At 44.5% G+C, this 14175-nt stretch overlaps 1 protein-coding gene across 1 annotated transcript in view; it reads right to left on the bottom strand.

The window, feature by feature from the left end:
- The window catches only part of Lmo1 (LIM domain only 1), a 79456-nt gene extending 67354 nt beyond the window's left edge, over positions 1-12102 (bottom strand). Inside the window, exon 1 of the mRNA XM_060367080.1 lies at positions 11889-12102. The gene's annotated coding sequence lies outside the window, so the exon portion shown is untranslated. The remainder of the gene's footprint in view (positions 1-11888) is intronic.
- Positions 12103-14175: the final 2073 nt, after the last annotated feature.

Here is a 14175-nt window from a genome sequence, read left to right as displayed (position 1 = left end):
TCCCCACAGACCTGTATCTGGAGCTAGAAGGTAAGTGATGGAATATCTCAATGATGGAAACGCTATTGGTACCCATCCCTCTTCTCTGTCATCCTTGGAGTAGAATGTGGGGGAAGAGTTTCTCAGGTTGGCTGTCCTATCTGTAGTTCTAGTATCTTGTCAAATGTCTGGGGCTGAGAAAATGGCTCACTCAGGAAAGTGCTTTCCATGTAAACACAAAGACTTATGTTCAACCCCCAGAACCCACATTTAAAAAGCTAAGTGTGGTAACTCCTGCTTATAATTCTGTGCTCCAGAGGTGGAACCAGGCAGCTCTTGGGGCTCACTGGCCAGCTAAGCTAGCCTGGTTGATGATCCCCAGCTCAGAGAGAGAGCCTGTCTCAAAAACAAAGGTAGATGGTGTCTGACAAGTGGCACTGAGGCCAACCTTCGGGCCTCCACGCGCATGCGCGCACACCACGTGCCCGTAGGAGCACGCATGCACATAAAGAATAACGGCAATGTGCTTCTTCCTGAGTGGTCCTGTGGGGCTCTCGCCTTGCACCCAGCGCTCTGCTGGACACTACGGAAGTGGAAACATGGTGGTAGGGATGTTTCCAGGGAACTAGAGATCACAAGAATCACGGCTCCCTTGAGGCTACGGCAGCCACTCCTGTGTTCAGCTCAACATGTGACCTCATCTCGTGTCTAGGCTATACTGCTCCTCCTTTACCCTGGAAGCTCCCGCTGTAATGTGGCTCCCAGCCTGGATGCCCAGGCTGTGCCTTCAGCACACATGCTCTAAGCTGAGCTAGGGATCGCCCTGCTCACTCTCACACCCTCAGCCAGGCTTTCTCTCAGCTCGAGAAGTCTCGGCTTACACTTCCATTGCCTGGTTTGGTCTGTGTGAGGAACAATGACAGTATGTTAAGAGAAAGTTAAATATTCGTATGCCAATTCAAAAGCAGGATTAACACCCCCATGAACAAGGAACAGAACAGAAACTTTAAAAACTGAATTGTGGACAAAGTTGTGGCTTACAAGGCTCTCTGGGTATGCTCTAAACAGTGCAGTTGACAGTTGAGCACAGGCGTTTAAAGGGACGAAGGTGTACCTGAAGGGTAGCAGGGACTCACTGCAACTTTGTGGTCAGGAATGAAGGCCAGCTGCCTCCTTTCTTGGTGACTATGGGTGGCACATTCCACTATGACCAAAGGAAGGAACAAGTTCCAGTTACGGTGGAGCTGTGGTTTGAATGGAGAGCATCCCCCATAGCGTCATGTATTTAAATTCTTGGTTTCCAGATGGTGGCAGTTTGGGGAGGTCATGGAACCTTTAGGAGATGCAGTCTTGTTTGAGGAAGTGTGCCAGTGGGGGTGGGCTTTGAGGGTTTATAGTGTTGCCCTACTTCCTGTTCCTTCTCTCTGCTTCCGGTGTGTGGATGAAATGTGATCGAGCCGGCTTTCTCCTCCCGTTGGCATGTCATGCCTTTCCTGCCGTTACGGATTCTAGCCCTCTCTGAAATAAAATAAACCCTTAACCATTCAGTTACTTTTGGTCAATGTATTTTATTATGGCAACAAAAAAATAATTGATACACATGGGCTAAGCTACACAGACAAGGATGAAAACGGAAGGGAGTAAGGAGAAGAGAAGGAAAAAAGAGGAAGAAATAATGAGGATAGAAAAGAGAATGGGAGAAATAAATGCCCATTTAAAAATGTGCCTGCAAATCAGTTTTGCTAGGAGATTATTACAAAGAAAAAAAACCCACTTAAAACCAAAATCTGCTCTAGATATAAATACTTTGACAGGTGAATTGGACAGAGATTTCAGGTATGTTTACAAGTTTGAAGACATAATGGCTAATGTTTCCTTAAAAGGAAAATTTAAAGACTACAAAATAAAACAAAGCATAAACAAGAAGAATATTTTAAAAAATGAAAGCCAACTTAAAAGTCTGTAAAAAGGAAGATAATAGCCCTTGAAATAAAATTCTCACTCAAGAAAGTAGTCTCTAGACTAGACACCTCTATGATGCTTAGAGAAACAGCTGAACATCAATGTGAATGGGATGCAATGTGTTTATGTAATACTATGTACAGAGGCCATGAGCCACATATATGTACACAGCCGGGCAATGTAAAGGTTAGGCTGCTGAGCTACAACATGCATCTAATAAAAGAGGGGTGTGGAGGCTACAACCTCAGCTATTTGGGAAGCTAAGGGAGAAGACCCCATGTTCAAGGGCTTCCTGGAACATAGAGCAAGTTTAAGACCAGCTAAAGAAACTTTATGAGGTGTAGTGTCAAAGTAAAAGATATTTTAAAGGTCTAGGGATATAGTATAGTGGTTAGCCACTTGCATTAGATGCACAAGGTCCCAGGTTTGATCCCTTGCATTTGAGATTGGGAGCAGGGTAAGGAGAATTAAGTAACATTAAAGGAACACATAATGGGCTACGGTAAAAATTATTTAAAATGAAAGTGTTAAAATTTAAGAAGGACTTGAGTTTTCTTATGTGAAAATGTATCTGGTTAGAGAAATAAAAACAGAAATCTCTTCTAGAAACATAATCATATCACTTCAGAACATCAAAATCATTTGAAAAGATTATTCAAAAACCTATTACAAAGAAGAGACAGAGCTCAGCGAAAATATAAACTATACCAATAACAGAATCTTTTTCAACAATTGATGCCAGAATAATGTGAAATAATATCTTCAAGTGTTGAAGCAAAGTAAGAGAGCTGGGTCTTACACCTGCTAGTTTATTAACTATAGTGAAGCTCTGTATAGACTAACAAAGACTAGGCTAAGATGGCTCCATCATTCTTAATACAATGACGATGTCTCAAAAAAAAAAGAGTAAAGGTGGACATAAAAGAAAAGCAAATGGGATGTGAGAAAATGTGGAGAACCATGCGAAGCTGGTTAAACACATTAGTTAACACAGTTATGAATTGCTTTATAAAAGTTATAAAGGAACTTATACCTCACACACTTTTAAAAATCCACCTAATCTTAAAGAAACTACTTCTTTGATTGCAGCAAAAATAATTAGGTGGATGTGTATGTTCAAGACAACTCCATGTTGGAGGAGAAAAGAAATGAGAAAGACATCCCTGGTACCAAGAGCAGAGGGCATATGTTGCTGGATGGTGGTAAATGCAGGAATTCAAATACAAACACAATTCCATAGGCTGATGGCTTTAACACCACGGGGGGAGAAGGAGACTGAGCTCTCTGCCTAAGCACAGAGCAGAGCTAGAACTTGGCCACTTGTGTATAACTCGGGCCATTGAAGGCTGGCATCTATATGAAAACTGAACCAGAAAAGCTATATTCATAAGCTGAGAGACCATCAATAAAGCAGTACACAGAGTGAGAAAGAGCACATGAAAAACTGAAGGCTTAGGAGTGGGCTGAAGTAGCCATGAAGTCAAATGTATATTCTACGTGTGGCACAGAATCCACAAGATGGGGGAGTAAAAACGGGTCCAAGGGACCCAGACACAGCAGTCATTAACATCTAAAGGAATGTCTTGATAGTTACAGCACACAAGACTCCAACAGGCACTCAATCCTGCTAAAATTGAGTTCCACCCTATGTTACAAACCGCACAAAGAAACATGGCACCAGCAGTGAGAATCAGCAGAAATAAGATGGTTCAAGTATTCCTGAGTTGGTTCTAGAAGCAAAGAGAGGAAAAAATGGAAAAGGAAAAGAATATGCCTAAGAATTTTCCAGAATTGAAGAAAGAGCAAAGTCTTCAAATTCATCAACCCTCTTAAATCCTGAGGTAGGTAAATTAACCCACACCTATGAGGAAGCTTCAGAATATCAAAGAGAAAGGCAACTAGTGCACAAAATAACTGAAGGAAAGAAAGAAAGAGAGAAAGAAAGAAAGAAAGAAAGAAAGAAAGAAAGAAAGAAAGAAAGAAAGACAACAATCAAACTGGCTGCAGACTTTTCAGCAGGAAAATGATTCCAAAAGACAATGGAAGATTATCCACAAAGCACTAAAGGAAAACAATGGATGATTTATAATTCTTTCAGAGTAAGACCAAACAAACGTATCTCCAAAATTCAGAGCGTTTGTTTACCATTCGTAGCTCTCTCTGAACTAATAGCTAAGGGTATATTAAATTAATAAGAAGGAAACTGAAACTGAAAGGAAGGGACAATAAGCCAATAAATTAGAAAGCAGATCTAGTTAATCAAAATAACCACTGGCTCCAGAATTCAAAAGTAACCATGGCAAAAGGTAGGAGATGTTGGAGGTAAAACAAAACAAAAACATTTAGAGATATTTGTATTTTAGGAGGTGGGCAAAATTATTGATTACACCTAGACTTTAATAAAACATATGACATCCAAACCAATACATAAAAGAGTAATTTTTTTAAAAAACCCACCTCAATAAACCCAGCTGAATGCGGAAAAAGAGAAGTAGCCAAGTAAAATAGCAAATTTTTAAAATATTGTATAAAAAGTCAAGGTTTATCAGTCTCCCCAATAAATTTAAATGCATTAAAGCCCCTTGTTCTGAGACATTCTCAGACATGATTTTAAGAATCCAGTTATAACTTCTTTATAAGAGGTATAATAACTAAAATATAATTATACAGAAAGCTTGAAGATTAAAGGACAGAAAAATATAAGTATTCACCCAAAGAAATGAGACATGATAACATTAATAGCAGGCAAAAAAAATTTTTTTAAGTAAAAAAAAAAAAAAACAATATTTAAAGAAGATGAGTAATGTGACCTGATGCACAATTCAATAGCAACCTGTGGTAACACTGAACCTGACCGCTGAGGGCACACAGCTTTAAAGATGACAGAATTATGAGGGAAATAACAGAGTACACTAAAGAAAACACACAAAGAAAAAAATGTCAGGAATTGCAGGAGAAATTTGAAGAGGAGTTTTAACATTCCTCTTTTAGTAATAAAGGCAGACAACAAAAATTTAGCAGAAATCTGTGGAGTTGAGTATCCTTGATTGAACCGCACAATCATCATGAGTTTAATGTACATATGTAAGGCCATACACTTTCTTTGTAAGTACACATGGAGCATCTTTTAAATGGGCTGTATAATGGCCCACAAAGGAAGTCTAAACAGATACTAAAATTTTGCTGTAATTAATGACACATTCTGTGACTCTGATTTTATAAAATTATAATTTAATAATATTACAAAACAAAGCAAAAATTAGATTTAAAAAAAGCCCTTCTCTTTTTTTTGGTTGCACTTTTGCCCCTTTTTTAGTAAAGCATACTATGTAGACCAAAGCATATATGGTCATCCCCTGATATCTCAGAGTGACTGATTCCAAACTGCCCTCAGATACTCAAACCCCTTGTCTAAAACAGGCTCGTATGCATTTGCATAGAGTTAATGCACATCTTACTGTATACTTTAAAGCTCTTCTAGAGTATGCATACTATCTAATGCAATGTAAATGCTACATAAATAGGTTTCATGGTACATTATTTAGGGCCTAGCTTCTGATATTGGCTTGAGATCCCATGGAATCATGAAAAAAAAAATTGGCAAAAGCAAAAGGTTTCTCGATGTAGAATGACCCAAAATTATTTAAAACAAAACAAAATTATTTAAAACAAAACGAAGTGTTTCTGGCAGTTCTCACCTGTGTTGTACAGGGAACCTTCACCACAGCCCTGGCTCTGAACACACCCCTGAGTTCTTCGAGATCATATAACGGAGATCCATAACAGTGCCTGGAACACCTTGGCTAAGATGCAAGACAGTTTTTGCTGTGCATACAAAGCTGTCTGCTTTTACAGAAAGCACAGTGGTTTGAGCATTAAAAACAAAACCTTTTAATAGTTTCCCCACCATCATTCCTCAGCATGTAAGTACTAAATTCATGTATCTTTGGAATTGTGTTAGAATGTTTGATTTTTTTTTTAAATTGCCATTTGAATTGCTCAGTTGTTTCACTTTTAAAAAAATTGTTAAACTTTTAGTTTGAAATTAAGACAGAATTCCTAACAATGTCTAAAATGGTCCTAAACACATTTCTGCCATCTTGTAGTATGTATTTCAGCAAAGTGGAATTCTCAGCATTGATGATTATAAAATCAAAATAATGAGCAAAGTATAGTTGAATCCGTGAATACAGAGCCTGCAGATGTAAAATGCTGTACACCTAATATACAAAATTTAACAAAGCTAACATCTATATCACCATTCTAAGATTAGAAAGCACTACCATTCCAGAAACTCAGACATCCAGCCTCATGTTAGATGCACACTAGATTACTAATGAATCTGAATGGGTAGACAAATGGAGAGTTTGAAATAAAATGTAGGTGTGAGGTGTGACATATGTGTCAAGCTGAAGTGTCTTGGGACCTTATCGCCCTAGTCTTGACAGGCCCACTGAAGTCTGTCAAGCAGGGCTTCTGAAGAAGTCTAGGCCTAAGTGTGTGTGTGTTCGTGCACGCATATGTGTGTGTATATGCCAATATCCTAAAATTCACTTAAGGGTACACTTTTAACGATCTAGCTTCCTTCCACTAGGCTCCACCTCTTAAACGTTTCATCACTACTCCATAGTGTCAGAGAACTGGTGGCCAGTTTAACATACAGCCTTTGGCATTCCTTCTAAATAACAGCAGTTAGCAATATTTTTGCATCTGTTTATATCTTTTTGTCTACATATGTGGAATGATTTTTTTACCCATACACACACACACCATGAACTGGTCATTTTCAATATCCATGTTTCTATTTCCAATGCCCAGGCATCTTATTGGCTAGGCTAGCTAGGTGGCTTCTTCCCTGACGCTTACAGCAGCATGATGGAATTTCCTGAGGTATTCTCCTCCAGATTTCCAGAGAACATCCTGAGGCTGGAATGTTAGAACCTACACACTAGACACTGCCTCCAGAGATCACACTTCAGTGAGAGACCCGTATCTGCAAGACTGCCTCTCCACTTAACACTCTAGGAAGCAGGTAGGAGCCTCCTCAGTTTACAGAGAAACCAAACTTCAGACAGCCACAGTGGGTCTGTTAGCTACTTCAGAACTTCATTGATAAGGACATTGTCCTAGTATGAGGTATGATAAGATTCTCGGGGGCTTCAGTCTTCCCATGTCTGTTACCAGGAAACAACAGCCTGACCTGGTAGAGCTGTGGGTTCATTGAAGAAGGGTAGAACAAAAGCCCTGTTTTATAGGGCGTCTGCCTTTTTCCCCACAGAGTCTGGACTCCCAGGGGCATATGTGGAGGACAGTGTCAGGATAGGGAGGCTGGCAGAGATGAGATGTGGGGGGAGCAGTGGGTGGCTGGGGTGGGTTAATGCAGCTGCCTTATGAAGGACATTTTTCAATTGAGCCAGTAACTGAGGGCCCTGAGCGTGTGTTCTGTCTCAGCAACTCTACAATCAGAGGATATGAACTGGCTGTGAGGAAGCCATCAGGGGCTGGCTATTCCCTAACTTGCAAGGCACAGAGTGAGATTTAATAAAAGGAGAAAATGGAACATTTTCATTAGCACCAAATTTTCCATTTAATTTGGACTTTTGCAGAGTAAGTGGCCTAATTACTGCCATGATTTGAGCTTCTCTATAGAAAGTTCCTCTAAGAAGACAGGCTTCAAATGGGCTCCGTTTCCCATACTGGCCCAAGTGCCACTATCCCTTCCAGACCACCTCATCCTTACAAGAGGAAGGTAAGGCCTGAGTCCAGGAGGGGCCACTGGCCAGCTGTGCCCCAACCCTTTTCTTCCTTAGTCTCAAGATGCCAGGGGGAAGGTGCCATTTTGAGGCCTTTCCACTTCCACACTTGCCTCAGCTCTATCTAGCTCTGGAATGTTCCGTCCTGTCTCAGCTTTCATGTGGAAGCTTGCTGAACTGAGGGAATCCTAAATATCTTTTCTCTGCAAGCCTGACTTTTGCTCTGAGTGTAATTACTCCCTCCCCCTTTCCAGAAATTGGTTCTTGGCTCATAAAAATGGCTGCTGCCCAGCCTTATAGCTGTTCAGTCCATTCACCCTAATGTCAGACATCTTAGAGATGAGGAGACACTGCCCTGGCCATGGGCTTCAGAGGGCCCATCTGCATTTCCTAGAGCCCTGGTTGTCCCCATAATACATCAAGCTTGAAGCTTCAGACAAGGCTGCTTCCTCCATCTTTTTAAAATACCTGCCCCCATCTCTACTCCCAACCTCCCACCTTGGGCCTTCTGCTTTTTCCTCTGCTTTCTGCGCTTGAAAAGAATCAGGGATTAAAGAAACGGAGCAAGAAATTGCCAAAACCTAACCTAGCAGACTATCAGATGGAGTGACGAACGGAAGGGGCTCTTCCCCCCATCCCCAGGAAAAGCCTGGAAATCCAGACAGATAGCAGCCCGAGACAGAATATTACAGTGGGAGGGTCCACATCCACTTCCCACTACCTCTGACTTAGACTCCAGGCCAGGGTCCAGCAAGCATCTCAACCTTGGACCTTTAGTCCAGCAGCACACCCTTCCAATCTTACTCTGACCAGCCAAGGACAGCCCACTCCCCTTTGACTACCTCTTCATCAAACCTCATACCCTAGAACCTTTCAGGGCCCCAGACCTGCCCTCATTCTTGGCACCCCAGTCCTGGGTCCACTTTCAAGTAAGACAGAGGCCACCCCAATCTCCTGAGGAAGCAGAGCTGTGAGTGAGCACCAAAAGGTTATTATAACTGGGGTATTGGTGAAACAATTGTTAAGAGGTTTTGTTTGTTTGTTTGGTTTTGTTTTGTTTTGCTTGTTTTTGCTTCTGCAGAACTGTGGGGTCTCTTGAACATGTGCTGGGGAAAGGGATGATTAAGACATTGCCAGTTTCTAAAGCCAAATCTTTAGGAGGAGCCAAGGAGAATTCAGAGGCTAGTCAGGCATGGTTTCTACTCTGTGAAGTGCTCACGTCATATATCCTGATGATGTATTACAACTACCAGCAGCTCACAGTCTACAAGGCCTTCCACCCCTTAGAGGCTCCTAAGTGCTCCTCCCCACCCTCAGTTATTGTCCAAAAAGGCATCTTGAGCCTGCAAAGCCTGACAGCTTTTGGATGTGGAGTGGCTATAAGGTAGCATCTGATAGCCTGGCAGGGCTCCCCTTGGTACCCAGTGATTAGCACTTGCCGGAGTATGGGCTGGCCAAGCTCTGGAAGTCTCAGTGGATGAGCTACTTCCTGGGGAGTGAGCAGTGCTGCTAATGAAGTTGAGAGTACAGCTGTTAGCCAGACAAGTCCAGTCTCTCTGCCTTTGCCCACCCATACTAGCCTACCGAGAGAGCTCATAAGCTAAAGAAGGGTCTAGGGGAAGCTGTGAGCTGTGACATTCACCTTGGCAGAGCCACACCTTCCTTCCCACTACCCTCTTGTGGGGATGTGTCCACCTCAGGACTCTGCAGGGCTGGGGCCAGGGAGGACTTGTGCCTGCCACCTAGGTGTAGAGACTGTTAGTGAGCAGAGTCCCAAACTCCCACAGAGCCAAGTACTGCAGAAGGCGTCCCAAGACCCCGGGGTCCCCAGAACCAGCAACAGCAGGCCCTATCCAGACCTATGTCTACCCACATTGCACCTAGCTCAGATCCTTTCTGCCCTGTGACTGTGGCCCCAGCCTCACTGTGGCATGTCACTAAGCTAGGCTAGCCAGCCCTACATTAAAGCTCCCCAAGTATCCAAGGAGACATAAAGAAAGCTTAGAGACTTTTAATTTGCCAGCATGGCTCTACTGCTGGCCAGCAGGTTGAATGGTTGAGGAGAAGGGCAGCCTCAATAAAAGCTTATTGTTTCTCCTGTGAGTCACTGCTCGCTGACTCCTTTCTTAAGTGAGACAAAGGGAACCCAAGGCCCATAGGCATCCACAGGCTTGGAGAGCTGGCTCACAAATAGCCGGCATCTCCTCAGCTGTCTACAGCCAGGCCTTGGAGTGGAGACCCGATGCCATCTCCATCTGGGCTACATTCACAAGAGAGAGGAAACCTGGGTACTATCCATTGGAAGGGACCCACATGCTATAAAGAATCCTAGAGGACCCAGAACCCCCAAAAGTGGGCCTAATGCAGGGAAGGACTGAGAAGTCTTTTGTTGGGGAGCTATGGAGAACAGCCGAGAAGGATGGAATACAAAAGACAAGCCTCTTTTTCTGAGCCCCACCCTGGAGGCAGGGTTATCCTGCCCAGGAAAGGTTTCCAATAGCAGGGGGTTGGCACTGCCCACAGGAGGCATGTGAGCAGAGGACAGAAGCCCCTCTTCCAGAAGGGTGCCCAGAAGGTCACCTTCAGGACCGATGGCCAGACCGGCCCTTAGGCTTGGCAGGAATGTGGGGATGAACGGGCCTTCCCAGAAACATCCTGCACACTTGAGGCAGCCACTTGGAACCAGGTCCCTTTGCCAGTGGGCAGAGGAAGCGGAAAGCTGATATCATGGCCTCAGGTACCTCTTGCCGTGAGCACCTAGCATCGTGCTCCATACTCAGCAATGCTCTAGGGCCCAGAAGGGAGCCACACAGTCTGTTCCCGAGCTCACCCACCATGAGGCCCGAGACCTGACAAATGCATTCTACTGGCTGGTGATAGGAAATCATCCTTTCTCACCCCCCACCATCTTCTCTAGAGACTTCCTACTTCATTGCTCAGGACATTAATGGCTTTGGAGACTTTGTTCAGGCAGTGTATCACTGAAATAATGGCATTTCAGGCCATGAAGCTGCTGGCAGGGGGTAGGGTCTTCCTGTATAGTTGCACGGGTTGTTCTCTTCACAAGGACTAAAGGTTGTTAATGAGGGCAGCAATCAGGACTTGGTCCCACTTGTCAATCACAGGCCCTGCCAATAGGAAGAAGCATCTTTCTCTAACCTTAACACACATGGAGATAATGTAAGGGTGACTGGAATCCCTGAAGAGAGGCAATGGTTTGCACCCAAGCAGCAGCTATCTGGATCCTGACTGGTTTTGTCAGCTGATGTTCTGCTCTTCCTGCTCTAAGACAGTCTGACACAGAAGTGGCTTCCTGACTTTTTTTTTTTTTTTTTTTTTTTTTGTGGCATGCACTGACCCAGTTCTGAGGACCCCGGGTTGGCGCCCTGACTCTCCATCCTCTGACGTGCATGCTCTTTCTTGGGGTTGTCGCGCACAGCAGGTACCTGTGACTTTTATGTCAGAGGCTTCAGACTTGTTTGTGTGGGGAGCTGCAGCCTAGGCCTCCCGCCTAGGCCTCCCGCCTCCCACCACCTCTGTGCCTTGGGTAATTGGATTGGGGCAAAGGGAGTATTATTTACTGGGCATGAGGACATGTTTCTCTTAAGCCCAGCCAGCTTCAGCCCCCTTTGCACTGCCTTGCCAAAGAACAAAGATTGGGGATGAAATAAATTTGATAATAACCAATAAGGACCCCCAGAGAAAATAAAATGGCTTTTATTAAACTTCTTCCAAGACCTTTTGTGCTGAGCCTCCTTGGTGGAACCCTCTCAAGCCTGCCTCCTTTCCTGGCCAGCAAGGGGAGCCCCTAGCCCCTAGTGTCTCCCTGATGGCCAGCCCTAAAAACAACCTCACGGTAACTCAGGGCCTCTTTCTTCCTAAGGTTGTCCCAAATCACCTTCTTGAAAGACAGGACAACAACAACAACAACAACAACAAAACACTCTCTGAGCTAACTGTGTTCTGAGGTTCTGGTTGGAGGGGCCTTCCATGCCAGGCCAGGCCAGGTCCCCAGCTCCAGAAGAGACCAAGTAGAGGACTGAGCCTGCTGCCATTCATCCCAGGAGCCATCTCTCCAGGTTGAGTATGGCACGATTTAATGCCCCCCATTCCTCCATTCCTGCTCTGCATGACAAATTGTTTTAATAAACATAAACCGAGTAATAATAAAGTCATAATAAGCCCGCGACTCACCTTATATCACTGCAGTTAAATCCTCCCATAAGCCGGCGCTGGTTACAATGACAATTATGGCCGGGCCAATCCGCAGGCAGGCCTGCGTGTGGACAGATTTAATATCGTTTGTAAATATGATTAGTGGGCTGTCATGTTATTGCGAGCTGCTATTTACATTTCTCTCCGGGGTTATACACTCCGCCAAATCAACATTAAGTAGTGGGTCTCTCTTTCCTCCTTAAATCATGCATTCCCTTTGCCTGCGCGGATCCTGCGTAATGAAGAAAGGGAACCTGACAGCAAGCTGGGCAGGATGGAGCAGAGCCTGGGCATTTTCTGAAGATGGATGGGTACCGGCGTCCCTATGAAAGCTCAGCCCGAAGACTTTGGTGGGTGCCTGGGCCTGGCCTCAGCAGCCGCCCCCTCCCACTGCCACCCCTCTCCCTGCCTGCTGGCTTATGAAAAATGTTCAAATAATGAATGGTTGTTGTTTACAGAAGTAATTTCATGCTACATTTCCATTATTGCCTGGATTTGTTTAGCTTCGCACACTACCCCATTGCCTACGATGAACTTTTAAGGAAATATTGCCTGCGCTTCCCTCTCTGCCGTTTCGCTTCTAATGGAACCCGCTTGCATTGGAGACATATCGTGACACTTCATAACTGTGTGCAAATAAGCATTCTTAAACTGCTAGGGCCTATTAATCATTGTTGCAGAAGCTGGTGTGCTCTGGGGGCAACAGAATCCACCCTAGTGGAGAGCCAGGGTGGGCAGAAAGGGCTGAAAAAAAAATGGATGCAAGGAGCAGGGTAGAGAGAGCCAGGTGCACAGGTGTGCTTTGAGATCCATCCTTAGTCAGAAGAGGCATCACAGGCGGGCTCTCCTGCTTCCACAGTAGCTTAGTTCCTAGGCCTGAGGGTGTAGAATAGCTATAGTGAGGGCCTCCTGGAGGATTTAGATTAAAAAGGAAGACCACAGACTTTCCTAAAACAGCACTCTAGCCAGGACCTAATCATCAGGTGCTGGTTAAGGTCATGAAGCGATGTGCACTTATGTTTGAGGCCATCCTGTCAACAGGACTGTCCTAAGTAAGGGTTGCTATTGCTGGGCTGAAAGTAACTTGGGGGGGGAGGGTTTATTTGGCTCTACATTTCCCCATCACTGCCGATCATCAAAGGAAGTTGGGACAGGAACTCAAGCAGGGCAGGAAGATGGAGGCGGGAGCTGGTGCAGAGACCAGTGAAGGGTGCTGCTTACTGACTTGCTCCCCTTGGCTTGCCGAGTCTGCTTTTTTATAGAACCCAGGACTACCAGCCCCGGGATGGCATCACCCACAATGGGCTGGGCCCTCTCATGGTCATCACTAACTAGTAAAATTACCTACAGGCTTGCCTACAGCCTGATCTTATGGAGGCATTTTCTTAATTGAGCCTCCCACTTCTCAGATGACTTTAGCATATGTCCAGTTGACATAAAACTAGCCTACACAAGGGTTATACATGTGTTCAGAGAAATGGCCCAGGGCTACGTTTTTGAGTTCTGCAGGTGGACACCTACATGGTTTCTTTTTTATTTTTAGATATATACTGGGCCCCAGGCCACAGCTGTCAGGGCTTCTGCCCCTAATGTCTTCACTCACCTATGCTCTTCTTGATCCTGAGGGCTTAGAGACCAGGAAGTCAGCTCTGGAGAATGAGGACCGGAAAGCAACATTGGGACTTATATGTGAAGAAGAGGCAGTGGACTTCAGCTGAAAGCACTGGAAAGGCCTGCAAGTAAAGCTTGGGCCATTAATTTCATTCAAAGCATTTTGTTTCTTTCCTGGTTCTTGGCTGAGCTGGAGCCAGGAGAGGAGCTGGATGGCTCTGAGAAGCTGTATCTGCAGGCAGTTCCTGCATTTATTCAACAAACACTGGGTATTTTGGGCACTGTTCTGAACATTGAATCCACTCCTAGTACTTAGTAGAGTTTAGACTTTAATGAAAGAGCGCTTTCTGTGTTGGGTCACAGGGGTTGCACACTACGCAAATCTGAGACATGGATCCAGGGCATTAAGACTGTGATGTGTCTAGTGCTCTCTGAAATCATGCGGTACTGGAGCCCCAAATGCAGATGAGACAGAGTCTGATGGTTTGCGAGCAGGATAACCACTACAGAAGGAAGAAACCAAGTGCACAAAACAAAAGTCAACTGGGAGCATGGAGTCCCTTCCTTCTCAGAGAAGGTGAGGTTTCAGCTCAGATTAGAGCCTCCACAGGGCACGTGTGCAAGTCCTCACTGAGCATACACACATGCAGACATG

This window comes from Meriones unguiculatus, chromosome 14, assembly GCF_030254825.1.
Source record: "Meriones unguiculatus strain TT.TT164.6M chromosome 14, Bangor_MerUng_6.1, whole genome shotgun sequence".
Classification (NCBI taxonomy): domain Eukaryota; kingdom Metazoa; phylum Chordata; class Mammalia; order Rodentia; family Muridae; genus Meriones; species Meriones unguiculatus.
Note: the sequence above shows the minus strand (reverse complement) of the source record. Positions and strands in the feature narration are given on the sequence as shown.